The sequence below is a fragment of the Myxine glutinosa genome, chromosome 2, assembly GCF_964187855.1.
Source record: "Myxine glutinosa chromosome 2, kmMyxGlut1.1, whole genome shotgun sequence".
In the NCBI taxonomy this organism is placed as follows: Eukaryota; Metazoa; Chordata; class Myxini; order Myxiniformes; family Myxinidae; genus Myxine; species Myxine glutinosa.
The window spans coordinates 62,577,790-62,605,593 of record NC_136262.1 but is presented as its reverse complement, the minus strand read 5'-3'; the positions used below and the strand labels follow the sequence as shown (position 1 = coordinate 62,605,593).

General features: G+C 45.1%; 1 protein-coding gene across 2 annotated transcripts in view; it reads right to left on the bottom strand.

The window, feature by feature from the left end:
* The window catches only part of ARHGAP18 (Rho GTPase activating protein 18), a 72,965-nt gene extending 45,381 nt beyond the window's left edge, over positions 1-27,584 (bottom strand). The window contains exon 1 of one of the 2 annotated variants that reach the window (XM_068108070.2): positions 27,376-27,584. The gene's annotated coding sequence lies outside the window, so the exon portion shown is untranslated. The remainder of the gene's footprint in view (positions 1-27,375) is intronic. The other variant, XM_068108071.2, reaches the window with a different exon arrangement.
* Between the last annotated feature and the right edge of the window lie 220 nt (positions 27,585-27,804).

Genomic DNA, 27,804 nt, shown 5'->3' with positions numbered 1-27,804 from the left:
GATCTTTCTGACACTCTTGCAGGCGCAACATCCCTTGCGCAGCGCCGAAATCACGTATGGATTATGACTCGCATGCTGGAACCATGCGACCAGACAATCAGTTCGTGGACTGGTTTCAACATCATGACTAGAGATCGTGTTCAGGTGACGGAAGATGTAGTTGGCTACCTGCCGACTATAAACGCGCCTGCCACAGATATGGCAACAGTGCAAGAAATCCTCAGAGAAGCTCTGAACATCATGTCATCACTTCAGCTTGAGCGTATACCGGTGGTGCTAGACCAGGCACTATTTGCTAAGGCGACCGAAATAGCATGGAAAGATGTCGATCGATATGGAAGAATCGTGCTCATGATGGGGAACTTCCATACCATCTGTAACTTCATGTCGAGCATTGGGAAAATGTTTGGAGATGCAGGCCTTCGGGATGTAGCTGTTGAGTCAGGAGTAATCGCTGAAGGTTCCATCAACAGGGTTCTGGAAGGCAAGCAATACAACCGTGCTGTGCGACTCCACAAGTTGATGTATGAGGCACTAATGCGCATCATTTGGAAGGGCTTCCAGGTGTGGATAGAAAGCAATCATCCTGACAAGGAACCCCAGATTCGAAGCACTGACCTCAAAATTCACAGCATCAAGGAGGATGTTTGCCACGAGACTCTCGCTGCTGCTCTCGATGATGATTCATGTGTACAGAGCTTTGACATGTTCGCGAAATACCTACATTTTCTGCGAACCAAACATGGAGACCTGGCTCGCTTCTGGATGATGTATATTGATATGATAGAGACCCTGCTGGGGTTGATTCGTGCGGATAGAGAAGGCGACTGGATGCTTCACTTGGCTTGTGTCAGAAGAGTGATCCCTTGGTGTTTCGCAATGAACAAGGTGAACTATGCTAGATATCTACCAGTGTACTATGCACAGATGACGCAACTCCACGAAACATGCCCCGAGTTGTACAGGCATTTCAATCAAGGCTACTTCTCCGTACAGCTTAGACCAGGGAATCCATTTGCCAGAATCGCTGTTGATCAGACAACAGAAGAAACAGTAAACAAAGATACGCAAACAGCTGGAGGAACACGAGGTTTTAGTCTTCGACAAGGGGCTGTGTCACGATACTATCTAACTGCAGAAAATCGGGCTACTGCACTGAGGCAACTACGAGAAACTATCCTTGTGAATGGCAGCGACACATCTCACGCCAAGCACCCTGACTTGTCTACTTCTCGCATCAAACGTGATGAGTCTGGCGTCACAGCTATCTGTGATCTACTGGAAAATGACTGGACCAATCCATTCGCCGATGATCCGTCATGTCTTCTCAGTATATCTACCGGAGCGGCTGCGAGGGAGGACGTTTCTAATGACCTACTCAACACCCTGCAAAAGGGGGAAGCGGCGTATCAAAGCTTCCAGAAACGTCTTGAAGAGGGAACAGGCTTTCATGACACATTGAACAAGCTAAACTTGAAGACCTTTGGTAAGATCAAGCAGAAAGTTGTGAAGGGCACAAACAAGGAGATCGTCCTGAGAGCTGACAGACAACTGTTTGCCACCATGATACTCATCGCCAAGACAAGGAACCTCAACATGCAACTTGTCCTTTGTCACCCACTAGGGCCGTTACCATGGTCTTTGGCAAACGTTGATGGGTCAATGAAAAAAACGAACAAAGCTGCACTTGCGAAACACATGGAAGGTCTTGTGGAACCAGCCGAGAACGTTGACAAGCGAAGTGCAACAATAATTGATGCGATGGCTCTCATACAAAAGATGCATGGCGAGAACGACACGTTCGAAGAACTATCTGACCGCATCCTTGCTGCAGCGCTTCACGCTGGTCAAGGCAGTGAGCGCATCGATGTTGTCTTTGACACATACACAGAAGAATCCATCAAAGCAGCTGAGCGTGTGAACCGCGGTTCAAATGAAGGCATCAGTTTCAGCGAGATCAGACCCGCACACAAAATCATGAACTGGCGGCGTCTCCTTGCTTGCAGCCAGACAAAGGAGAAACTGGTTGTGTTTCTGGCGGAGTCGTGGAAACATGAAACAAATCGCGAAAAGCTAGGCAACAGAACACTGTATGTCACCTGTGGTGAAAAATGTCTGGTACTGACCCGCGATAGGTGGAAGTTGGTGCAAGCACTCGAATGTAGCCACGGGGAAGCAGACACGCGTATGTTTCTCCACGCAAAGCACGCCGCTACCCACTACAAGACGATCATCTTAGTGGCAGATGACACCGACGTTCTGATCATCAGTCTTCATCTCAGCAGAACCATCGATAGTCAGCTCTTCATCAGACGAGGAACAAAGGTTCGAGTCAGAATGATCGACGTTGGAAAGTTGGCTGCGGTATTGGGGTCTGGAGTTTGCAGTGCATTGCCAGGGCTTCATGCATGGAGCGGGTGTGACACTGTGAGTGCTCTGGCTAGCCAAGGAAAGATAAAGGCTTTGAAGCTTGTGCAAGCGAATGAGCTGTATCTTCAAGCATTCACAGATCTGGGATCTTCGTGGAATGTACCAACAAACGTCTTCAATAGCATTCAGGCCTTCACGTGTCAGCTGTACGCCAAGAACACGAAGATCGTCGGTGTTAATTCGCTCCGTTATCACATGTTCTGTGCAAAGAAGGGCCAGATCGAATCTGGACAATTGCCGCCTTGTGAAGACTCCTTGATGCAGCATACGCTTAGGGCCAACTATCAGGCGGCTATCTGGCGACGCAGCCTTGAAAACCTACCAGACGTCCCAACACCATCAGCAGGACATGGTTGGGAACTCGATGATGGCGGTTCGCTCACAATCCGATGGATGGCGGGTCTACCAGCTCCAGATGTCGTCTTGAATCTCATCTCATGCACATGCAGAAGGATGTGTCGACCGTCAGATTGCTCCTGCATACTGAATGGGTTGAAGTGCACTGTTGTGTGTAAGCTGCAGGGATGCTCCAACATGGTGCAGGATGATGCTATCATGGCTCAGGATGCCAATGACTCTGATGGCGACTCTGATGATTAACTTTGTGTGCACTGTATATTGTATAGCATATGTTGTTCTCTATTATAATGCAGGCCAAATTGCCTGAAAATCTTTATAGACAGATAAACGGTTTAGCAAAATGTATAATTTGGAAGATCATACCGGTGTTATTTGACTAAAACATGACATGTTCAATGATACCTCCGCTTGCTTATTAGGAATATACATCGTATGGTGTTAAAATCAGCTCCATACGTCTTTCCAAACTCTAGTAATGAATAATTAATATAATTGGCGGCCATTTTGAAATCCAAGATGGCCACCAAAGTGCAGATTTCCTATGTAACAATTTCCGCCTGCTTATTAGATATCGTATGGTGTTAAAATCCTCTCCGTACGACATTCCTAACTTGCGTTATCGTCAGAATAGATAATGCCAGCGGCGGCCTAAGTCATTTTATGCCTCTTTACATTTATTTGTTGTAAACTCGTGGTGGATGATATGTTTTAGTTTTTGAGTTATTTTTATAGACAGATAAACGGTGTAGCACAATGCATAATTTGGAAAATCATACCAGTGTTGTTTCACTAAAAAAAGTACAAGTCTAATAATAAAATATTGAAAAATATATGATTTTTTTTCGATAATTGATTTTTATAATAATTAATCTAAAACAAAATGCTTCATATTATTTTTTATTTAGACGGTACACATCGGACGTATATTTAGTCGTCAACCGCACATCGATAGCTAGTATAGAAGTCCAGATACACGTGCAACAATGTACCCCACCAAATGGGCATTTTCGAGCTGGGTGGTTTCAAAGATGGCGTCCATCCGGGCACTAAGCTACCGTTCTCAGATGTCCATCACACCTTTTCTGACACTTGAGACATTGGTCTAATGGAAAATCATAATGAGAATTACTCCCCCCGCCGGAGCATTACTTTTGGTCTGGCTCAAGGACTATAAGGCATCTAACCTGTGCTACCAGAGGTAATTACCCCGTGCACACGAAGCGAAAAGCGGGGTTAAGCAATTGCTTCATGTCCAGCCATCAGTCTGTCTGTCTTATCAGTTTATGATCGAGGAACAACTTGCTTAAATTGAATGTTATATTTTGAACATGAATCGGAACTTGAACAGGAAGATAATTCTGCTGTTTAACAGTACTTTGTCTCTGAATCTGGCCCGATCGTGTGTGCGCAGAGCGGAGTGAGATAATATTTTTACTCTGTCTGCCTGGCAATCAAACAAAATTGAAAATCATTCCAAACAGGAAACTTGCTGTTGTTAAGGACGTTATAATGGACACAAACAACAGGCACGAATAACTAATGTTAAGTGTTAGATAAGGTGGTGTAATAGACACTGGGTAAAAGGGTGGTAAAAATCCAGAATTAATTTATTTATAGTGGAGGGATGCTGAAAAAGGGAACACAGAGAATGGGTGAGATTAGAGCGACGTGGACACAAATTGGCTTCTTAATACTTCCATGAACCTCCAGGTTTCCAGTACTTGACCATGTGTCTATAGGGTGGTTTATAAGGGTGGTTGGGGTATGGACCGCTTCAATAGCTCTAAATAGCGGGGGAGGAACATGTCGGAATCGTGCACTTTGTGACACCTTTTTGAAATTTGGCACGATGTTTGGGCCGGGCACGAGATTTTCAAAAACCACTGGCTACAAGTTGGCGCACCCCCCTGGTGGCCGGTAGCTGCAAACTTCAAAATGGCCACCAATAGGTACGAAACGGACAATATCTCAGCTTCTACTGATCGTATATCTAAGTGTAATACCACTTTTTCCATGTTTTCGAGTACAGATAATCCATTTTTAAAGAGTATTTTAGGATTTGAGGTCAATTTAAAGGTCACTGAGGTCAAGCAGCAAACGAAGGAACATATTAAATGGAACACAAAGCATCAATGGAACTGTCATCCTGAATCACACCAACAGGATAATTGTTTTCCTGCTCGATCACATCACTCCATATTGTTGCAGCAACCACCTTGACATTTGCACAATGGTGTGCACCTAATTGCAGCTTTAAAACACTTGCAGTTTCCTTTGCAAGCTCTAACACATGTGCAGTGGAGCATAAGTGCACAGGCAGCACTTGCATCGCCCAAATCGGTCCAGTACGGGACCCCATGTCTCCAGCCGTCCATTCCATACCCAACCATACTGAGCTGGATCTGGCAGACACAGTTGTTTCTCCAAGCCTCGATGCCAAATGACAGCTGATACAAGAACAGTTCTCTTGACATGCTGGTACAAGGCTGCTTTTGTGGGTGGGATGCTCTCTGGAGACCTAAGCCTGTGAGTGAACATAAGCCGCCGTTCTTCATTCACAGTAACACTGGAGCAGTTCTTGCTGTACATGAGCACTATCAGTTGCTCAATGCGCTGCAATTGGAGAGAATCCTCTGTCAGCTCGTGTGGATTTTCAGTCAAGCTGATCATTGTTTCAGTTACATCGGGAAAGTTCATCCAATAATTCCATCCTGACTTCTTCCCAATGCCCAGCATGCTAGATGTAAGGTCACAACCTGTAAAGGCATGGAAGAATGGGAGTGCTTTACATTTGTCAGGTCCCAGCTGCAATGAAACTTCATGAACTGGAATATCTGCGTATGCTTTCCCACTCCCAAAACCAATCCACAGCTCGGTGAGCCCGAGGTTTTGGAATGTTGTGAAGAAGCGAACAGACAGCACGATGACAGAGTCAACTGTCCGGAGGAATGCCTTCTTATGGCCATCCATGACAGCATGACGCAAGTGCAGCATCATACGGCTGTCTGCCACCCCATGGTCAGATGGAGTGATGTCAGATAGCTCGACCGTCTTGTTGGACAGCACAAGTTCCCCTTTCGTTGTCAGTAGATGGTATTCAGACATGGAGGTTGCCTTCACGAGCTCATCAGAGAGAAACTTGAAGAGTTCGTCTTTGTTCTCACTAACTTTCAGGAATGCCCCTGGTGGCCAGTAGGCCGGCAGGATCGATGGACCCTTTTTGAAATTTGGCATGATGACAGGGCAGGTCATGAGATTTTCAAAATCCACTGGCTACAAGTTGGCACACCCCCTCCTGGAGGTGAGAGGCGGTTTAGTTTATTATTGATATTTCCTCTGTACCCTTTAAATTGATCTTAAATCCTAAAGTACTGTTTAAAAATGGATTAGCTGTACTCGAAAACATGGAAAAAGTGGTATTACACTTAGATATATGATCAGTAGAAGCTGAGGTATTGTCCGTTTCGTACCTATTGGCGGCCATTTTGAATTTTGCAGCTACCGGCCATCAGAGGGGCGTGCCAACTTGCAGCCAGTGGTTTTTGAAAATTTCATGACCTGCCCTATCATCATGCCAAATTTCAAAAAGGTATCACAAAGTGCACGATTCTTGTGTTTTACGACATGTTCCTCCTCCGCTATAAACTTCTGGCTTTTTAAACAATCTTTAAAATCATTATAGTCTTAAAATTGAGGTATATACTCCAACACTGTGTGTGGTGTAATGTCCTATGAACTCCTAGTTTAAACAGCAAGTGCTGCCATTGCTGGGGTAGGCCTATTGTCACTTGTCAGGCTTTTTTCATTCGGCCCCAGTTTTCATACTACATACTTTATAACAGCCTCAGCAATAATCATATGACAAAGGTGTGGCATTCCATAAGAAATGCTTTGTATACCCATTTTCCTCACCATTCCCAATATTATGTGTGTGTGTGTGCATGTGTGCTACTTATTGAAAACAAAATATTTACTGAGAATAAACATTTTTTTCACTGTTCATAATTTATTTACCGCAGAACCAGCAGTTTACCTGCAGTACATGTTCCTTTATGATTCTACCACTTCAAAACCTGTTCTCACTGTTAAGGAAGTGTAACATTATGGCATTACCTTATGATTGGTCACTTCCTGTGCCATTGTATAATTTACATCTCTTCAAAATTCCTACCTGTTTTTTTTTTTAAGCACTTGTCATTCTGATAACCCATAATCTATCTATAATTCCAGTAATCTCTGTGTGTCTGTGTGTGTGTGTGTTTGTCTGTGACCGCTGTTTCTCGACAACTACCGGTCCGATATACTTGAAACTTGCCAGGTATATTGCTGGGGACCCGAGGATGTGCCTTTTCAAGGTTTGAAATTAATCGGACAAGTGGTTCCCAAGGTATGGTCACCGTACTCGCAAGCCGTTCGCTTTGGCTTTGCGAATGAACCAAACAATTTCATGTAAATAGAGGGGGGGGGGTTCTACCGTACTCGCAAGCCGTTCGCTTTGGCTTTACGAATGGACCAAACCATTTCATGTAAATAGAGGGGGGGGGGGGGTTCTGTGGTCGTTACTGCCACGTGGTTTCAAAGTTTTTTTTTGTTGTTGTTGTTTGCACGCATGTTTTTTTGCACCCACGTACGGGCACGCCCTAGTCTCTCTATAATGCAAGCAATCTCTGTGTGTCTGTGTGTCTGTCTGTGTGTATGTCTGTGACCGCTGTTTCTCGACAACCACTGGTCCGATCTAAGTGAAACTTGCCAGGTATATTGCTGGGGACCTGAGGATGTGCCTTTTCGAGGTTTGCTATTAATCGGACAAGTGGTTACCAAGTTATGGCCATTTAATTAGCAAACACATACGTTTTGTACGTGAACGAAGGAACGGCGAAGGACGAGAGCGAAGGAACGGCAAAGGACGAGAGCGAAGACGAAGGAACGATGAAAGTTGTAATGTTTTTTTGCACGTACGGTCAAGCTACAGCGAAGGAACCGCGTGTGCGTTTGTTGTTCTCTTCTCTTTGTGCTTTTCCTTGCGATGAAATTGCAAAATGGCAAAATATGTTGGCGCTAATTGAAGAATTGGCCATTAAAACTAATTTGCGATTAATCGTAACTGCGATATGCGAACTTCCAGCGAGGCCTTATTTTTGGTAAGCACGTCAACGTAGGTATGTCCACGTACTTACCTCCCTGCACGTACGGGCACGCACTAGTCATTTCAAATTCCAACATACTAATTAATGGTCAGGTAGAATAAAAGATGGTTTGAGGACATAAATAATATCCAACCGAAAAGTATTTATTCTTTAAAACGCAGAACACTCCTATCAACTACCGCTAAGATTGGTGAGAGGAAACTTATCTATTTAAATACATTCAGAAAAGTGCTAATTTGTGAAGCTGCATCTAAGCATCAGATAAAGCTGTGGATGTGAAATTAGATAACCCTCACATTCACTGGGTCTAGATCTGTACGTGAATGTCACAAGTAACTGCATCTTGTAACTTTATATAGCTTTGAAAACAGTATAATAGAGGTGGGACACACCCATCTCGATTCCAAAGGTGAGCAGGACACTTGGAGCAAAACTTATTGGTGACATCGACGGCATACTTGGAAATTATATAAATTTCACTGCACACCAACTGTGAGGTGCTGCAAGCCGATTCATCACAGTCGTCACATCTCCACAATTGCCAGGCAGGATATTTGGGAGGTCGCATGTTTGTTTTTGAGCTTGGTCTGGGTTTGATTCTCGACCTCGCTGTAAATTGCTACCCCGTTGTGTTCAAAAGCAGTATGTTGCATCAACGAGTATGATGTCCATCAGATGGGATGTTAAGCTGAGATCCATTTACCGCAGGTGGACATTAAACATCCCAGTCTTTCGACAAAGAGCAGGTAAGTTATCGCCAGCATTCTGAATTAATTCCAAATTCCTGCTCCAACTTTCAGAAACGTTGCATCAAGGGCACAGTCCCGTCTCCCAGAAATGATTGCTATCAGCAGCCAAGTGCTGCAAATGTTCGGAACAGAACTCTGGTGTTACGCTTCCTATTCGCCTTGATGTTAAGCGAGCTATGGGACGTGGAAAAAAGTCTTCTTCCTCCGACTCGCATTCAGCTTTCCTATTTGCCAAAAATCACTGCAAACATGTTATTCATGAGGCGAAGCATTCCTTTATCCAAAATAATGTGAGAACCTCTCTTCTTCTTCCACCAATACATCTTTCTGATCCTTAGCTAAAAATATCTTCAACAACTTCTGTCGCTCTACCTTTACTTCGCCTTTCCGTTCTGATTCATGATACTATAGCTGTCTCTATCTGATAAAGCAACTATTTCTGGTTCTCTTTTCTTCTCTAATTCCACACTAGATGACTTTAACAATCATCTCCCTGAGCTCTGATGCACCCCTTACGAATCCTATGGCCCTCGCTATAATCTCTTTTCATGCAGTCAAAAAAGTACTCATCTCTCCAGAAACAAGCAAGGCATACGGACAAGATGGCATTCCTCCTCATGTCTTGAAGGAATATGCCTCAGAACTTGCTCCTGTGCTTACTCGTTTGTTTCGTTTTTGTTTAAAAACCCTAACTTTTCCTCTTTCCTGGAAACATGCCTTAGTACAGCCTATTTTAAAGGATGATCGTTCAAACCCTTTCAACTACCTTCCTATTGCTCTGAGTTCTACTACATTACCGGTCAAAAGTTTTAGAACACCTCAATTTTTCCAGTTTTTATTGAAATTTAAGCAATTCAAGTCCAGTGAATAACCTGAAATGGTACAAAGGTAAACAGTAAACTGCACGAGGTTAAAAAAAACAGTTTAGGTTAGCAAAAACGGGAAAATAATGTAAATTGCACAGTTATATTGTAAAAAAAAAAACAAAAGGCCTTCTTCAGGGAACAAGTAATGGGTTAACAACTTACAGCTGTTCTGCAGCAATGTAAGTAAATTAAGCCTTGAAAGTTCATGCAAACAATTCCTACAGGTGTCCCAACCTCTGCTGATTACTTGATTACAAACCCCCTGTCTGTATAAAAGCAGTATTGGAACAGACTGTTATTACACCCTCTGAAGCATTATTTGGACAATATTGCACTGCAGGAAGTAGTACATTGCTATCATAATGGCGAGAAAAAGGCAATTAACAAAGGAAGACAGACAGACCATTATAACCCTTAAACGTGTAGGTCTTTCCTTCAGAGAAATTGCAAAGAAAGCCAAGGTGTCAGTGAGTACAGTTCCTACACCATCAAAAGGCACTTGGAAACTGGAGGAAACTCAGACAGGAAGAGTTCTGGCAGACCCAAAGCCACAACAGAATCAGAAGACAAGTTTCTGAGAGTCAACAGCTTGCGTGATAGGCGGCTCACAGGACAACAGTTTCAAGCACAGCTTAACACTGGCTGACGTAAGCAAGGCTCAGTTTCAACTGTGAAGAGAAGACTTCGAGCTGCAGGTTTGACAGGTCGAGTGGCAGTAAGAAAGCCATTGCTAAGATGGCAAAATAAGAAAAAGAGGCTTGCCTGGGCCATGAAGCACCGCCAGTGGACTACTGAAGACTGGAAGAAGGTCTTATGGACCGATGAATCAAAATTTGAAATCTTTGCTTCATCACGCAGGGTTTTTGTACGCCGTCGAGTAGGCAAAAGGATGGTTCCTCAGTGTGTGACACCAACTGTCAAACATGGAGGAGGAAGCGTGATGGTCTGGGGCTCTTTTGCTGGATCCAGAGTCGGCGACTTGCACAGAGTGACTGGCACCCTGAACCAAAAGGGATACCACAGCATTTTGCAGCACCATGCAATACCCTCTGGTATACGCCGAGTTGGTCAGGGGTTCATCCTACAGCAAGATAATGACCCTAAACACACCTCCAGGCTATGTCAAAACTACCTTCGAGGAAAAGAACAAGACGGTAGGCTTCAACTCATGGAATGGCCAGCACAGTCTCCAGACTTAAACCCCATCGAGCCAGTTTGGGATGAACTGGACAGAAGAAGAACCACCTTTAGAGGCCATTTTTCCCCACAGAGCAGGGGTTGGCCTTTTTCGGGCACCGTGGTCCCCTTTTTGAAGCAATGTTTTATGGCCGGATGCCCTTCCTGCCGCCAACCCTATTAGTCGCCACAAGTGCAACGCATTTGTGGGAACTTCTGCAACAGTGTTGGGAAGAACTTCCCGAACAATATTTGATTTCCATTGTAGAAAGAATGCCACGAGTGTGTTCGGCGGTTCTATCTGCAAAAGGTGGCTACTTTGCAGAGTCAAAAAATTTAAATTAAATTTTGTTAAACAAAATGATTCTATGATTTCTTTTTATCTCCAATTGTTTATTTGTTCTATGTTTAATTTCAGAGTACATTGAGACATTAAACTGCGTTAATTTCAATAAAAACAGGAAAAATTGAGGTGTTCTAAAACTTTTGACCGGTAGTGTATTTCCAAAGTCTTTGAATGTCTTCTCAATTCCCATTTCCTCAAACATCTTGAATCTCACAGTCTTCTATCTGACCATCAATATGGCTTTTGCAAGGCAAGATCTACCAGTGATATCCTTTCTTACATTACGAATGTCTGGGCCTCTTCTCTGAGAGAGTTTGGGGAATCCTTTGCTGTAGGCCTTGATATCTCAAAAGCATCTGACAGAGTTTGGCATCGGGGTCTGATACCCAAGCTTCCCTCTTTCGGTTTTCCTCCTTCACTTTGCTCTCTTATATCAAGCTTTCTCTTGGACCGGACCGCTCTATCTCCATAATTGTTGATGGTTCAACATCTCCCTCCTTCCCTATCAAAAGCGGTGTCCCTCAGGGTTCTGTCTTGCCTCCAACACTCTTCCTTCTTTTTATCAATGACCTTCTTTCTTATACAAATAACCAAATGCACTCACATGCTGATGACTCGACATTACATTCCTCCATGTTTTTTTCCCATCTGCCCCATCTTCCCTCACTCGATCTACATCTCGTTTCATCACAGCCACCACTTTAAATTCAGATTTGGACAAGACTTCCCAGTGGAGCAAATGTAATAAAGTTAAGTTTAATGCTTCTAAAACTTAATTTATTCCCAACTCTCCAATCTCCTTTGAAAGTTCCACAATTACACCATGTGATACAATAAACCTACTAGGTATTACCCTCACATCAAATTTATGCTGGAATCCACATATTACACAAATAGCGAAGTCTGCCTCGAAGGAACTAAGAGGAGTCCTGTTCAGATGTTGAAGATTCTTCTCCTCTCAACAGTTGCCTCAAGTATATAAAGGATTGAATCGTCCTTGTATAGAGTACTGCTCCCACATCTGGGGAGGTTCTAGCTCCACATACTCACTGGACGGAATTGAATCCAAAGTAATCCGACTTATCAACTCTCTCAATCTGACCTCAAAACTCGACCCGCTCGAATTATGCCGCAAAGTTTGCTCTCTTTCTCTTTTCTACAGATGTTACTTCGGTTTCTGCTCCCAAGAACTTGATGCTTGTGTACCTCCGCCATTAGCGAGACGACGCGATACTCGACAAGTGCATCGCATAATTATTGTGTGGCCATTGGCAACTCAAGGGTGGGCCGTTATCATGTTTTTTCTTCCCCTCCACTGCTAAACTCTGGAACTCTTTACCTTCTCATATCTTTCCACACACTTATGATCTTCCCCTTTTCAAAAAGCAGATTTTTTTACTTCCTCAAAATCTCGTAGACTATTCTCTCTTTTTTCACTTCTCTATCAATGCAGCTCTTTTATTTAAGACCTGGCCTCAATGAGGGCTATATAGTCTGTGACTGGAGCCTTAAACATTAAAAAAATATTAAAAAGCAGGCAGGTTTTTGCATCAATTAATGCACCGTTGGGTTCAGGCCCCGTCTACAGCAGATGGATGCTAAAGATAACTCAGCATCTTTCGACGAAGATGAGTTATTGCCAGCATCCTCAACAAATGCCAAATTCCTGCACCAATTTCCAGGACGTACTGCATCAGCGGCATGGCAATGGCGCATCGATAATGGAACCAGTGGACCAAATTAATAATTTAACATTGGTCCAATATGCATTACCAAATATGTAAATACATTACCACCATTGTAACCACAACACCCATATTTTAGTGTGTTCAGAAAATCTGAACCCATTAATTGGTCTCGGTTACAAATCAATTTGTGGTTCGGGTGCGACCTTCCTAGTGCAGCAGATAAACACAAAAATTGTGCATTTTATGAGAAAAGCATGAAATTTTTAACATAGTTAGTGCATACCATAAGGTTTATTTTCAGATGTGGAGGGAAGTCAGATTTGACCTCTGAGAACCGTGAGGTCAAATCCAAAATGGCCACCAGTCCACCGAGTCTAATGTTCAAACGCGCTTAATTTTGGAACCAAATAGTGTAGAAGAACATTATAGGTGTCATTTCCAACTAAATTGGGGATGCCCAGAGGTGAATGATGCTTTCAATGAACTCCTAGGCATGCCAAGTGAGGTCAGTGAAGGCTCAATGTTACTGCTAGAGCGATTTGTGGTGCTGATGTACGATAGAACCAGTGAGAGCACGGAAGTGAATGATGCCAGGAAACAGCTCTTCACACAGAAGTGTAGAACTCTAGAGAACATTCCTCCAACTCAGGCAACACTCAAGCAGCACATCAAGCGCACTTGCTACCAGGCCAACTGTTGTAACCAGGCATTGGTCATGGATCCAGAGATGCCAGACCCACCTGACTGGGGCTGGACAAAGGAGACAACTGGGTGGCAGCCTCTTTGGACCACTCTTCCTGAAGCATCAAAATCGTGCCATGAATTGATCCACTGTGGCTGCAAGAAAGGGTGCACTGGACGCTGCAAGTGTGCCAAAGCTGCATTCAAGTGCACTGCACTGTGCTTCTGTTCTGAAGACTGTTAGATTTTGATCATTACCAATTTTCATCATTGCACTTGATTTAATGTAAGCTTTGGTGGACATACTTGGTTAACTACAGTTATTTTTTCAGAGGTTATTGCATCATTCCTTGCAGTGTAAACACTTTTTTTCATCATTTCTGGTCTTTGGGTGTTCTGTACCTATCCCTGTACCTGAAAAAATGAAGTTTTAAAAGTTCAAATGAACTTTTTCCAATAGCAGTTCCAACTGCAGTATCATAAAAATAGATATTTAACGTAATTTGACCTTGAGCGTGACCTAAATGCATGTCCTTGAGTTCTGGCAGTCTCAAAAGTATCACTAAATGAATGGGCATCCCCAATTTAGTTGGAAATGACACCTATAAGCACGTTTGAACATTAGACCCGGTGGCTGGCGGCCATTTTGGATTTGACCTCTCACGGTCCTCAGAGGTCAAATCTGACTTCCCTCCACATCTGAAAATATACTAACTATGCTAGAAATTTCATGCTTTTCTCAAAAAATGCACAATTTGTTAAAATATGAGAGCTTATCCGCTGTACTATCCATCCTTACAAGGTGATATATTTTACTTACCAGCCTCAAGGCTACTGTGTTGTCAAACTTAGGTGTATCATAAACAATGTTGAAATATTATAAGAATGACATGTAATGTACATTTTGGGTATTCTTGAGAGCTTACTACAATACAAGCACACCCATATATCTGCAAATGGCAAGGTTAGCCTCTGTGGGGTTATGGCTTTGCATTACATCTTTCACTCCTCTAAGTTGTGAAAACTTTTGAAGGTTTTGGAAACCACAGGTATCTCCTGCAAGGCACAAACACAACAGCACAAGGCACAAGGTTTTGTGCAGAAGCACAAAACCAACTCCTCTCAGAAAAGAAACGGCTTCTTGGTCTTCAGTCATCTTTAATATGATCTGGCCAACCACCACAATTTTTAGCTCTTCTCCACCAGAAATGAATAATTCGTACAGCAACCCACGTCTTGTTAAACATCTAAAATCCAAACTCTGCTCAACTCTACTCCATTATCTCACAGCGCTGAAATCACCTCCAGATATTCTAACCCACTTTCTTCAGTCCTCCAATGTGGTGATTCGAGGGAGAATATCTTAATTACTACTCTGCTTTACTCTCTAACTGTGGATAGACTATATGCAAAAATCTCAACTTCAGCTGATCCTGCTTACTCAATCATGAAACTTACTCGGACCATCAACTATATGACCTCTCCGTAGCACTTGCAAAGTGAAACGTAGCATCGAAGATGTAAAACTTTGATCAACAGATGAGCTTGCGATATAAACATGACCCTGTTCAGTATGCACCCGCCCCACAGGTGTTTTTTTCAAATCACGCTGTTCCTCACAACAATTATAAGAACTACCAAAGAATGAAAGAATCCATCCTTTCAAACAGGATAATTCCTAGAGTGGCATATTTTAGTAGACTTGTAATCGGTAAAACAGTAAGGAACTTATAATTTTAGTAGCACTCGGTAGGGCGCATACCTTCACCAGGCCGTCCACCTTTGGTGGGCGGAGGTAATTAGCAGAACCTCAAAATGTGTGTGTAGGTTTTATTACTACCATTGGTTGGACACAGCTGGCCTGACCACCCCTGAAAAAAATTCATCATATGTGTGCCATTTTGCTGCTCTGTTAGGCCAAAGACATATTCAGACATGTTATATTCACAATTGCCATGCCTTCCCGATAAGTTTTCTCTTCAGTGTGAAAAATACCAAAAAGCGACTGTTAAAAGAATCATCGTATGTCGACAGGTTGCAGCCCATTGGCTAAACAGTCGTTCTGGGCACACAGTTAGTGTAGGCCCCAGGCTTCAAGCATTCTGGCCTATAGGATCATTCCTGCATGGTCCAGTGGAATTGGAATCTATCCAAGCTATATAAACACGATGTTTTGGCTTCATTATATAACCAGTGTTTTTTTTTTGTATACTGAATCGAGGCTCGTGAAAGAGCTAACATTTATTCCACAAACAAATCAACCAGACAAACAAAACATACAAAAAGAGGGAGCGGAAGACAAGATGGGGAGAGGAGGGGAAGCACACAAACACAACACCTGAGAGCAGGGAGAAGCGCGAGAGGGAGAGGGCCTGGGAGGAGGAGGCGTGGTAAGGGGGTGTGGGGGAGAGGTACAAAACACAAGGGGACCAAGGACTTCCAGGACAGAAGTTGGTATTTCAAAAAAGTGTAGGATTTGGGGTGAAATTAGCAGGGGTAGAAAAGATCAAGGTTTTGGATGGGGGAAGATAAGAGATGGTGGTGAACAGCTGTTTTAAAGACCTAGAGGGTGGAGTGGGATTGAAGAGAGTGAGGGAGTTTGTTCCAGAGGCGGGAGAAAAGAGGAATGAAGGAGTGAAGGTGAGCAGAAAGTCTTGATTTTGGCAGTTTAACCATAAGAGGGTTGCAGGCAGATCTTGTGCTACCTGAAGCAATATTGGGGGGACAGAGCCCAGAGAGAGCTGGGAGGGCAAGGCCAGAGAGGAGTCGGTAGAAGACGGAAAGACCACCAACCTGCCTGCGGTGAGTGAGTGAAAGGCCCTTGGAGTTAGCTTCATCGCGGGAGATTCCAATGATTCTGAACGCTTTGGTTTCAACAGCGTGAAGACGAGCTAGGTGTGAGGCAGGAGCACCAGCCCAGAGGGGAGAGCAGTATTCCATTGAGCTGCGGATGAAAGCCTTGTATGTGGTGAGGAGCTCAGGTGTGCCAAGGAAGGACTTCGCACGACGGAGGATGCCCAGTCGGCGACTGGCTTTGGAGGCCAGATTTGAAATGTGGTTTTCCCAGGAGAGATCATGGCAGATAGTGAGACCCAAAAGCTTGAGTGACAGAACTTCTTGGAGAGGATTATTCAGAAAGTGGATGGGAGGGTTGTCCAGTCGGTCTTTTTGGAGAGACATCGTAAGAGTGTGAGATTTGTCAGGATTGAAAGACATGTTCCACTTGTTTGCCCAGTCTGTGATTTTGTCCAGGTCTGCAGAGAGTGAGGAGGCTGCAGACTGCCGATCTGAGGGATGAGGAATGGAGCAACAGAGAGTAGAGTCGTCAGCAAAGAGATAGAGAGAATTTTTAAGAGAGTCGGAGAGATCATTGATGAAGACCAGAAAAAGCACAGGGCCCAGGACACTGCCTTGGGGAACTCCAGCCTGAACGGGAAGAGATGAGAGAAACCCATTCAGGGCCACACGTTGACTACGACTAGAGAGGAAGTCCGCCAGTTGGTGTTGGTTTCTCGAGACATCAAGCAATCATGGCAGCGTTCTGTGCCTATACACCACTCGTGTTATTTTTTTTTATTTCAGAAGCGAACAAGGCTGTGCTTATACACTGCCCATGTTTTTTTTTTCCCCCTGAGAGCTATCGAGGCTGTGCTTATGCACTGTATGTTTGTGGCATTTCGCATTAACACCTGAAGCACATCAAAGAAATCCCGCTGAACGTTTTGACCAATTCATGTTCAGAATACTGTTACGTTTGTCGGGGGTAGGCAGTGATTACTTTAGACCAGGTAGATTTGTATAGATTAGTGTGCTCCGATTGTCATGAAGAAGAAGAACCACCTCGATGTACTGTAAGTAGGGATATGGTAGGTCATGTGTTCGGATTTAGTGTTACGTGTGGCCATACGAAGGGTGGCTCTTGTGCTAATTAGCTCAGGGATTACGGGTAATTATCCCTTGTATGTCGATACCTCTGTAATTTATTCCTTTGTTCCTTTTGACAATGCACCACACGTAGCCAGAATCCCACATTTAAACTCACTAATTAATAAAACACCCCGGAAATCAGGACTCGAACAATACCGCTAGCGCTGCAGCTGCTACATCACCACAAGGAAGGGCAGGCCGAGAGCCAAACCCAGAGAGGCCGTGATTGGTCAGGGTTTTTGATTGACTGGGAGGACTGGTAAAAAGCACACGCTGATTGAAGCATGCCAAATGACGTCAGAGCGGCGTGTACAAAATAGTTGTAGCGGCAGACATTTGCCCTTCTCGTTCTGGATGCCATAGCGAACTGTCGTGATTGCTCCTCTCCTCCCCCTTCTCGGTTTTGGGTCTGGCCGTAGCGGTTGTGTGCCGGCATCTCCTCCTCATTCCCCTGTTCGTCTGGTGTCTGGCGTCTGGAGCGAGCATTCCCTCTTGCGCCTCTCGTTCCCAAAAGTGATAGTGCACGGGGAGGATTCATCACGAGCAGCCGTGTTCCGGCATCGGGCTGGTGGTCGTGAGGCGGAAGAGCTGCGGACGGAGAGCTGCGGTTTTCCCCAAGCAAGAACGAGCTGCGCGACGACTCCCGTTCGATTCACGCGTAAGGCCTGTTTCGTGCCAGCGGGCGCGGCCTCGTGAATGAGGGCGGACTGAGGCCTAGCAGCATGGGAGCGAGCGGATTTCCCACCAACACCGGAGCCGTGTCCAGACCACGGCCAGGGCCTGGAAGAGTTCAGACGAGACGCACCTGTCGAGTCGAGCTAAGTGCACTAAATAACCACACACAGTTATTTTATATAATGTTATTTTATCCATTGTCTGTGTGCAAGTCTGTTGTGCGGACGTCCCAATTTAGGAATTTATTTGACCGCATTTTATTTTGTATTACCGGCATTTCTTTTAATAAAGCCAGTATTTTTGGACATTTTAAATCCGTTTTGTGCGAGTTTATTTTTTGCAGGTTTGAGGATTGCCGGTGGGATCCATGAAGGTAAGCGCTCCGGTCCACCCTCCCCACCCCCTCCCTCTTGCTCCCCCACACATATTCTCTGCTATATTCTTGAACTGAACGCTTCGGAGTTAAAGCTCGTTTGGCCTTCGGTGCTACCCTAAGGTATTCACCAAGGGTAGTCATGCGACAATACCATCCGACTCATTCTCGTTTCCCATGTCCTTATTGTAAATAAATTTATCGGATGTAATCCATAACTTTGTGTGTTGTAATCCTCTGTGTTGTGTTGCGTTTTGTGCACCCATAATTTTGACGGGCTTTTCCCCTAGTTGTAGTAATTCAACAACACATTTTACATTATATGTGACTGGCTCTGGCAAAAGCAGACACTTGGGGGCATTTCTCTTAGCGAGAAAAAGCTGAAGATTCAAAACATGACCACAGGGACCAAATTGAGATTTTTATATGGATAGAAAGAGTAACTTCTCCAGATTATTATGCACCAAAACATTTTTTCAAGAAACAACAGAAAAGTGAAATTCGACGAAGAATCGAAAATGACATTCTCAAAATGTGCTCAAAAAGACACGAAGATCGCGAAATTTCGATGTTTTACAACGAGTCATACATCGTAATTCGAAGGAGATCCCTGACATACATGTTTGGTATGAATGAAAAGCTCTATGTGTGCACATTCTTTGTGCGTGTGAACTGTACTGTGAACTTTGAACCTAATTATCTCCATTGTTTAAACGAAAATATAATTGTCATTAAAATACCACAACTTCGTTAATTTTCATCCAATTAACTATAAATAATTAACCAATTAATTATAATGTATATATCAAATTAAAGAGAAAAGCATGGGGAATCAGATGATATCAAAATCTCAATTTTTATTTTTGCCCCCAGGTGTCTATTTTTGCCAGAGCCAGTCACATATTGCTCTCGCCAGAGGAGAGGGTATTTATTGCATTTCAGTCCGTTTGTTTGTCTGTTTGTCCGCACAGAATAAATATGATTTTCTCTGCAACCGTTAGTCTGACTGACAGAAATTTTTTATCATAGGTGCACCTCCTCCTATAGAAAATTTTTATGATAAGTATGATTGCATAGGTCACGTGGTATGGGTGCCATCTTGGAAAAACGGAAAGAAATTCCACTATATCTCCGAAAGCGTCTCAGATTAAAAAAAAAAAATTGTTTTGTTTTGTATACAGAGTCGAGGCTCGTGAAAGAGCTAACATTTATCAAACAAACGAATCAAACAAACAAGTAAACAAAGTATATAAAAATGGGAGCGGTCGACAAGATGGGGAGAGAAGGGGAGGAAGCACACAGACACAACATGTGAGGGCAGGGACATCGGGAGATGTGTGGGAGGCAGAGGGCCTGGGGGGAGGCAGGATAGGTATAAAACGAAAGGACACCAAGGACTTCCAGGAAAGAAGACAAAAGTCACCTCAAAAAAGTGGATTTGGGGTGATATTAGCGGGGGTAGAAAAGATCAAGGTTTTGGATTGGGGAAGATAAGAGATGGTGGTGAACAGCCGTTTTAAAGACCTGGAGGGAGGAGTGGGATTGAAGAGAGTGAGGGAGTTTGTTCCAGAGGCGGGAGAAAAGAGGAATGAAGGAGTGAAGGTGAGCAGAGAGTCTTGATTTTGGCAGTTTAACCATAAGAGGGTTGCAGGCAGATCTTGTGCGACCTGCAGGAATATTTGGGGGACAGAGCCCAGAGAGAGCTGGGGGGGCAAGGCCGGAGAGGAGTCGGTAGAAGACGGAAAGACCACCAACCTGCCTGCGGTGAGTAAGTGAAAGGCCCTCGGAGATAGCGTCATCGCGGGAGATTCCAATGATTCTGAACGCTTTGGTTTCAACAGCGTGAAGACGAGCTAGGTGTGAGGCAGGAGCACCAGCCCAGAGGGGAGAGCAGTATTCCATTGAGCTGCGGATGAAAGCCTTGTATGTGGTGAGGAGCTCAGGTGTGCCAAGGAAGGACTTCGCACGACGGAGGATGCCCAGTCGGCGACTGGCTTTGGAGGCCAGCTTGGAAATGTGGTTTTCCCAGGAAAGATCATGGCAGATAGTGAGACCCAAAAGCTTGAGTGACAGAACTTCTTGGAGAGGATTATTCAGAAAGTGGATGGGAGGGTTGTCCAGTCGGTCTTTTCGGAGAGACATCATAAGAGTGTGAGATTTGTCAGGATTGAAAGACATGTTCCACTTGTTTGCCCAGTCTGTGATTTTGTCCAGGTCTGCAGAGAGTGATACCCCCATTCCACTTATGCCGATCGACCCCGATCTGCACAACGGGAACGATCCTATTTGGAACGGGATCAATCGGCATGATCGTAAACGGAACGTCTTCGATCTTTGTCGATCGGGACAAAAAAATAGATCGGGGCGATTTTTTAAACATGTTTAAAATTTCCATCCCGATCTGAAATAGCGGGACTGATCGTGATTACAGCGTGAATGCAACGTAGTCCATCGGAATGATCGTAGTTAGAACGGCTTGATCGTAGTTAGAACGGCTTGATCGTGATTACAGCGTCGTTGCAGCGGGAGGATTATCTTGTGCCGTTTCGACGACGATCGTTACCTATCTGTCCCGCTCCAATGCCGATCAAAGCCGCTGTATATAAATCGGTCCGGATTGCATCAGCCTCACCCGATCAAGTATTTCGACACGACAACATCGCTCGCAATATCTCCGATCAAAAATGGCACCGAGGACCAAGAAGAAGTCTACGAAGAAGAAGATTGTTGTTACCCCCCCCCCCCCCCCCCCCCCCCCCGGAGGAAACTGCACCTGTTGAACCTGCCCCTGCCCCTGAGCGTGAGCCTGAAATGGAGAAAGAAGAGGCAGGAGAGGAGCTGCCTTTAGAGCCTGTTGAACAAGAAGAGAGTGCTCCCACGAAGAGGCAAAAGAAAGACCGGCTCCACGTGAACTGCACAGACCAGGAGGAAGAAGAGATTGCGGACTTCCTCGAAAAGAACCCGGCCCTCTACGATAAGAAGATGAAGTTGTGGAGAAACACTCAACATAAGGATAACATCTGGAAGACGCAAGCTGAGAAAATGGAGCGTGAAGTCCTGCTGCTGAAGACCTGGTATGACTCCATCCGCACGAGGTTCGGCCGGCTGAAGAAGACCAAGTCTGGCCAGGGCGCCGTCCAGCTCAGTGAGAGAGACCAGTGGATATGGGGCCGGCTGCAGATCCTCCAATCACACATCGGCGAAGTGAAGAGGAGGCCCATGGTCAGTGTAAGTATATGTCCTTTGTTGCATTAATGAATTTCTCGACTTTGTTATGAACATGTATACCACCTTCCTTATTAGTGTATGTACTTATAATTTGTTCTTCTGTTAACAGCTCACAGCCATAGCCACAGACACAGGCACCAGTGATGCTGCAGTGGTGGTCATCAGCAGCCCGACTGAGTCCACACCCACCTAAACCATCGCTTCATCCACCCGAGGTAGGAGGCAGGCAGATGCAGACGCTTTGATGGAGCTAGACCAAAACCAGGCCCAGATCACAGACTTGGTCAAGCAGCTCCTCGAACAGATGAAGCCAGCCAAGAACAGCGAAAGGTTCAAGTTCTGTGAGTATATCTACGAGGTCCTGGAAGGTCTGAGTCACGAGGTGTACAGGAAGGCTTCAAGGGAGATCTGGGACTGCCTCCAGCGTGCCCGTGACGTCGACGACAACAGGCAGACCCAGCCTCAGCCTGGATTTTCGCAGCCTCAGCCTGGGCCTTCTCAGCAGTACCCTCACCAGTGGCAACCGGATCCCAGCCAGTGGCCAACTCAGCCTGCAAGCCAGCCACAGCACCCTTTTAGTGTGTGGCAGTCTCACCCAGCCTGGCTTCATCCCCCCCATCTCCAACCCCTCCAATACTGCACCCCACCGAGGCAAACAGATCACGCAGTTGCAAGCTCCGATACCAGGCAGTGCACCCATCACCAGCACCCCATTGGCAGCAGGAGATGCATCCCTAGACTCATCATCCCTCCACCCGAATACTTATCTCAGCAGTTTGCTCCGCCAGATCCGCCAAGACGAGGAGAAGGAGAAGGAGGGAGATGGAGACACTGCTAATGATCTATGAGTCTTTGTGTTTTGATGATGTATGAGTGAAAGTGATGCTTTGTGTTGAATGAAGAATAAAAGTTGAAAAAAGAACACTTTTGGTCAACGTTGTTAAGTGGAATTGATAACTGCATGAGCCAAATTGCATTGCCCAATAACCCCATGGTCTAAAATTAAAAGCGGTACAAGTTAAACAAATATTATTAATGATCAATTTTACCGCTTTTAATTTTATGACCTTTTAATTAAGTGAATGCAAACTTTGATCCCCTCTACCCAGCAAAAACTTGTCAAATTTTTAGCTTTTATTTTGAAGACCTTTCATTTTGCAATGCATTTTCATCCCCTCAACCCAGCAATAATAACTTCTCCCTTTCCAACCAACACAAGGCAAACATTGAATATCAAGTTTCATAATGTTTATTGTCACATGATTATCAATAGAAATCATTATCAATGCAATACATAACAATACAACAATGTCCTCCAAAATGTCTTTCAACTCCTTCCCATAGTGTCTCTAATGATGTCTCACCATCCTCTCCTGCCATGGAACTGCACCAGCAGGGCTGTTAAAATAGAGTCTCAGTCCCTCCCTCTGACGCTTGGCCTCTACACTGTCCCTGATACCTCAAACTGCCTGCTCCACCTCTAACATGTTGGCTTGATCTCTCCATTCACCAGGGATGATGTTGTGTCGATAATCCTCCTGGTCCACCTCGGCATGCTGAATACTTGGGAACCGGATGCTGAGCATGTTGTGCAGACAGATAGCAGTTTCGACCAGGTCACGCACCACCTCAGGATACTGTTGTAGTGTCTTGAGCAAGCATTGCCAACGGTTTGCCAAGATGCCAAAGGCGTTCTCCACCACTCATCGACCCCTTGAGATGCGGTAGTTGTAGACAAGTTGTTCAGGAGAGAGTCCACGTCTGGCATAGGGTTTCATCAAGTAGGTGCGGAGAGCAAAGGCATCATCTCCAAGGATGAAGAATGGCATCTCTTCATCATCGTTCCGCATGGCCAGGGGGTCGGGGAATCCAATGGTTTCATTCTCTATGCACTCTTTGAGCTCCGAAGCATTGAAAATCTGAGCATCTGACATGTGTCCCATTCCACCAACATCCACCCACAAGAACTTATAGTCGGCGTCCACCAGTGCCATCAACACGATCGAGAAGAAGCCCTTGTAGTTGTGGTAGAGGCTGCCTGAGTTGGGTGCGCATCTGAGGGCGACGTGTTTGCCATCAAGAGCTCCGAGCACATGAGGGATGTTCCATTTACTTTCGAAATCATCAGCGACTTCTGTCCATTCTTCTGGGGTGGTAGGGCACTTCACCATTTCTTCTTTGAACTCTGCAACATGGCTTGACACACCTCCGGAATGAACTTGACGATGGTGTTTCTGCTGACCCTGAAGTCATAGGAGAGAGTTGGGTAGAGGTCTCCTGTAGCCAGATGCCTCAGGGTGATGGCGAGCTTTATTCCAGGTTGTAGGGCCTTTCTCAGCCTGGTATCTTCTTTCTCAATCCTGGGGGTGATTCTGTGGAGGATTTCATCAAAGAGAGCAGGTGGCATCCTCACAAAGTTCTGGAAAGAGTTGATGTCCTCCAGCCTCAGTTCATTCATCAAGCGGTCATAGTGCCCAAACTGCAATCTTCTTTCTTCTGTCAACCATGGCCGGACCCAGAACTGAGGGGCTCTTCTTCTTCTTTTCATTCTTCTTCTCACTTGAGCAGCTCTTCTTTCATTAATTGCATATTGTTGGAGAAGTAGAGCGAGCTGCAGACGGCCATTTCTCTGATGTTGATCCATGGCTGTCTTCGACGATACTGATGATCGGCAAGCAAATCGGGACCTGAAATCTGCTTTTTAGTCGGCTTAAAGACGGGAATAGAGCGTAGTTAGATCGGTTTGGTCGGGAATGATGTAGTTGAAACGGCAATAGATCGGCAGCATCGGCGTTGGATCAGTTTTAGATCGGCGGCGATCGGGAATGCATCGTGTCAGAGCGGCGGCAATCGCGAATGCAGCGTGGTTACAGCGTACGCGAGCGGGAACACAGCGGCTCTAAACGGCTTCGATCGGGTCTTCAGGGACCCGATCTACCCACGATGAGCGTGGTTACAGCGTAGTGATCGTAATCGGAGCGTACTTAGGACGTAGATACAGCGTAGATACAGCGTAGATGACCAGTTTTTTCCCAAAGTGTCCCGATCGCTCCCGACCTGGAGATCGGGGCTAATCGGGGCCAATCGGCATAAGTGGAATGGGGGCATGAGGAGGCTGCAGACTGCCGATCTGAGGGATGAGGAATGGAGCGGCAGAGAGTAGAGTCATCAGCAAAGAGATCGAGAGGATTTTCAAGAGAGTCAGAGAGATCATTGATGAAGACCAGAAAAAGCACAGGGCCCAGAACACTGCCTTGGGGAACTCCAGCCTGAACAGGAAGAGGAGATGAGAGAAACCCATTCAGGGCCACACGTTGACTACGACGAGAGAGGAAGTCCGCCAGCCATGCGTGGAGATTTCCATGGATACCAAAGGAGGAGAGTTTGGTGAGCAGAGCGGGGTGCCAGACCGTATCGAAGGCACGTGATATGTCGAGGGAGACAGCTCTAATTTCCTGTTTGGCATTGAGGACCTCCATCCATTGTTGAGACAGCAGAAGCAGCATGTCCAAAGTAGAGTGACCTGGTCTGAAACCAAATTGATGATCAGAGATCAAGCCATTGGAGAAGAGGAAAGATTTCATATCCGAAGCAATGATGGATTCCATGACTTTGCTGATAATTGGGAGAAGGCTGATTGCTCTGTAGTTGCTAGGATCTGTTTTTTCACCTTTTTTGTGCAAAGCGGTGATGTTGGCTGATTTCCAAGCAGATGGCAGTTGACCTTGAGCAAAAGAGAGGGTGAAGAGAACAGAGAGAGGGAGTGAAAGAGCGGAAGAACAGGATTTTAGGACCCGTGGGCTGATGCCGTCAGGTCCAGTTGCAGAATCAGAGTCGAGGGTTGACAGAAACTTTTCCACCTTGTCAGGAGGAAAGGACACGGAGTCCAGGAGCAGCTGGGTACGACTGGGTACGGTGGGTACAGAGAGGGATGGGTTTGGGACACAAGATTTAGAGGCAAACACAGAGTTGAGGCATTCAGCTTTTTCTGAATTGAGACATTGAGGCAATTTACATTGAAACAAATAATGGAGGCATCATTTCTGAATTGAGACAATTTCTGAATTTCTGAATTGAGACATGGCTCATTGTAAAGAACTCTCCATGGGGAATAAAATATGTTAATGATGATGTCATGGGTGCCTCCATTATGACATCATAATTCGACAAGTAAAAAAAAACTTGATTTGTATAATTTGAGAAGTCTTGAACGTCATCGAGCTATAAATTGGTGGAGAAAAATATATATATTTATGAAGTCATCCGTCACGTGGTGAGGCCACCATATTTGTTTTAACACAAAAGCCTTAAAGACCACTAAAAACACCTCCTGGAGAGGGTCTGCAATCTCTGATTACTCTTTCTTCTTTTCATTACCAATCTTAAAATAGTTCAATATCTTCTTCTTCATCCAAATGCAGCACTCAGCTGTGCCGCAGATGCAATGCTCGAATTTGTAATTACCCTGCGCTCACGGAGCAAAAAGCAGGGTTAGGCGATCGGTTGCGTATGTGTGGCGTACGTGTCTGCATTTTTTAAAATCATTTTCTCGGCAACCGTTGGTCCGATTGACACGAAATTTTTACCATAGGAGTGCCTCTCCCTGTAGAATGTTTTAATTCACAGTTGTGACGTCACAAGTCACGTGGTACGGACACCATCCTGGAAAAACATTGCACCTCTATATCTCTGAAGCCGCTCAATGCAAAAATTGAAACATGGCTCATTGTCAAGTACTCCCAATGGGGAATAAGATATGTTAATGATGATGTCATCGGTGCCTTCATGACGACGTCATAATTCGACAGGTACAACGCTTAGTCTGATCAGTTTGAAATTTTTGATTGAGCACTAGCAAAAGTACCCGGCGTTGCCGGGTAACAATGAGTCGCTTCCTGACATCTATGCAACAATTATATTGGAGAATATATAAATTTATGTCATCGCTGACGTGGTCTGGCGGCCATATTGGATCAAAGAAAAAAAAAAACATTCAAAAACAGAAGAGTTGGCTCACACAAAGTTGACTGCGCACTCACAGGGGCGGATCCAGGGGGGGTTCAAGGGGTGCGCACCCCCCCCCCCCCCCCCCACCACCTTCGATCCAGGATGAGGTGCATGCGGTGCGAATCTGCTGAGCTGTTGGACCAGGGAAGAACACAAGGAACTGCAGAAAGTTCCAAGAACGCACGAAATGCCGTTTCTGACGATCAATTTTTTTTTATTTCCTGGGAGAGGACCCCCAGACCCCCCCTCCCCTTCATCCCCGGCCCCCCAGCGTTATGGTTTCATGCACCCCCCCCCCCCTCCGTCAAAAAATTCCTGGATCCACCCCTGCGCAGGGTAAGTATTCTATGAATACCATCTAGTTTGTTCAGAGTACCAGCGATAGCTCACCTATTCTTTGCGAATTGCACCGTGGGATATTTGACGTTCACCCATGAATGTGAGAAGCTCAGTTTAACGTCCATCCGAGGAACGACACACACATTGATGAATCACCCTGGCACAGAAATGCTGCGTTTCCTGCGTTTCCCGCTCGCACTGACGTGTAAAAACCACAAAACTCACCAAAGATTGCAACTATTGATCGCAACTCGAAAAAAACATGTGGACTTGTTGCTCAAACATCGATAAACCCACTTCGTTTTCAGGGCAGGTCATCACTACAACTACTAGTGAGGTAAAACAGTAAGGAAGGGGAAGAAGACGTTAGTCAGACAGGTTACCTGATTACAGCATCATCCTCAAGCAAAGGTGATGAAGGCGAGGAGCTTGCTATGAGGTATGACGTATGACGTCAACATCACACCTGTCCCAGGCGCAACGAAGACCACCAGACTCCAACAGGTATCCAGCGTACGTAGCGCTCTATAAGAAGCTAAACAAAAGTACAATAATAAAAGGCCTCCTCGCTCCTCCTCCTTACGACGTCATTGTAACGACGGCGTGGTTCCAGCTAAGACCGTGCCCACAACGCTTCTGTCGACTTTCCACACCCACTTGCTGTCTGTTTATACACCGCTCCGAACGTGCCGATATAAAATGTGTTCCGCGCCCAATGCAATGTTTTCCCATCCATCCCATCCTGCATCCTCTTAAATTGGCACGACACCCTAACAATAACATGGACAAGTACAGATACATTCAAAGTACAC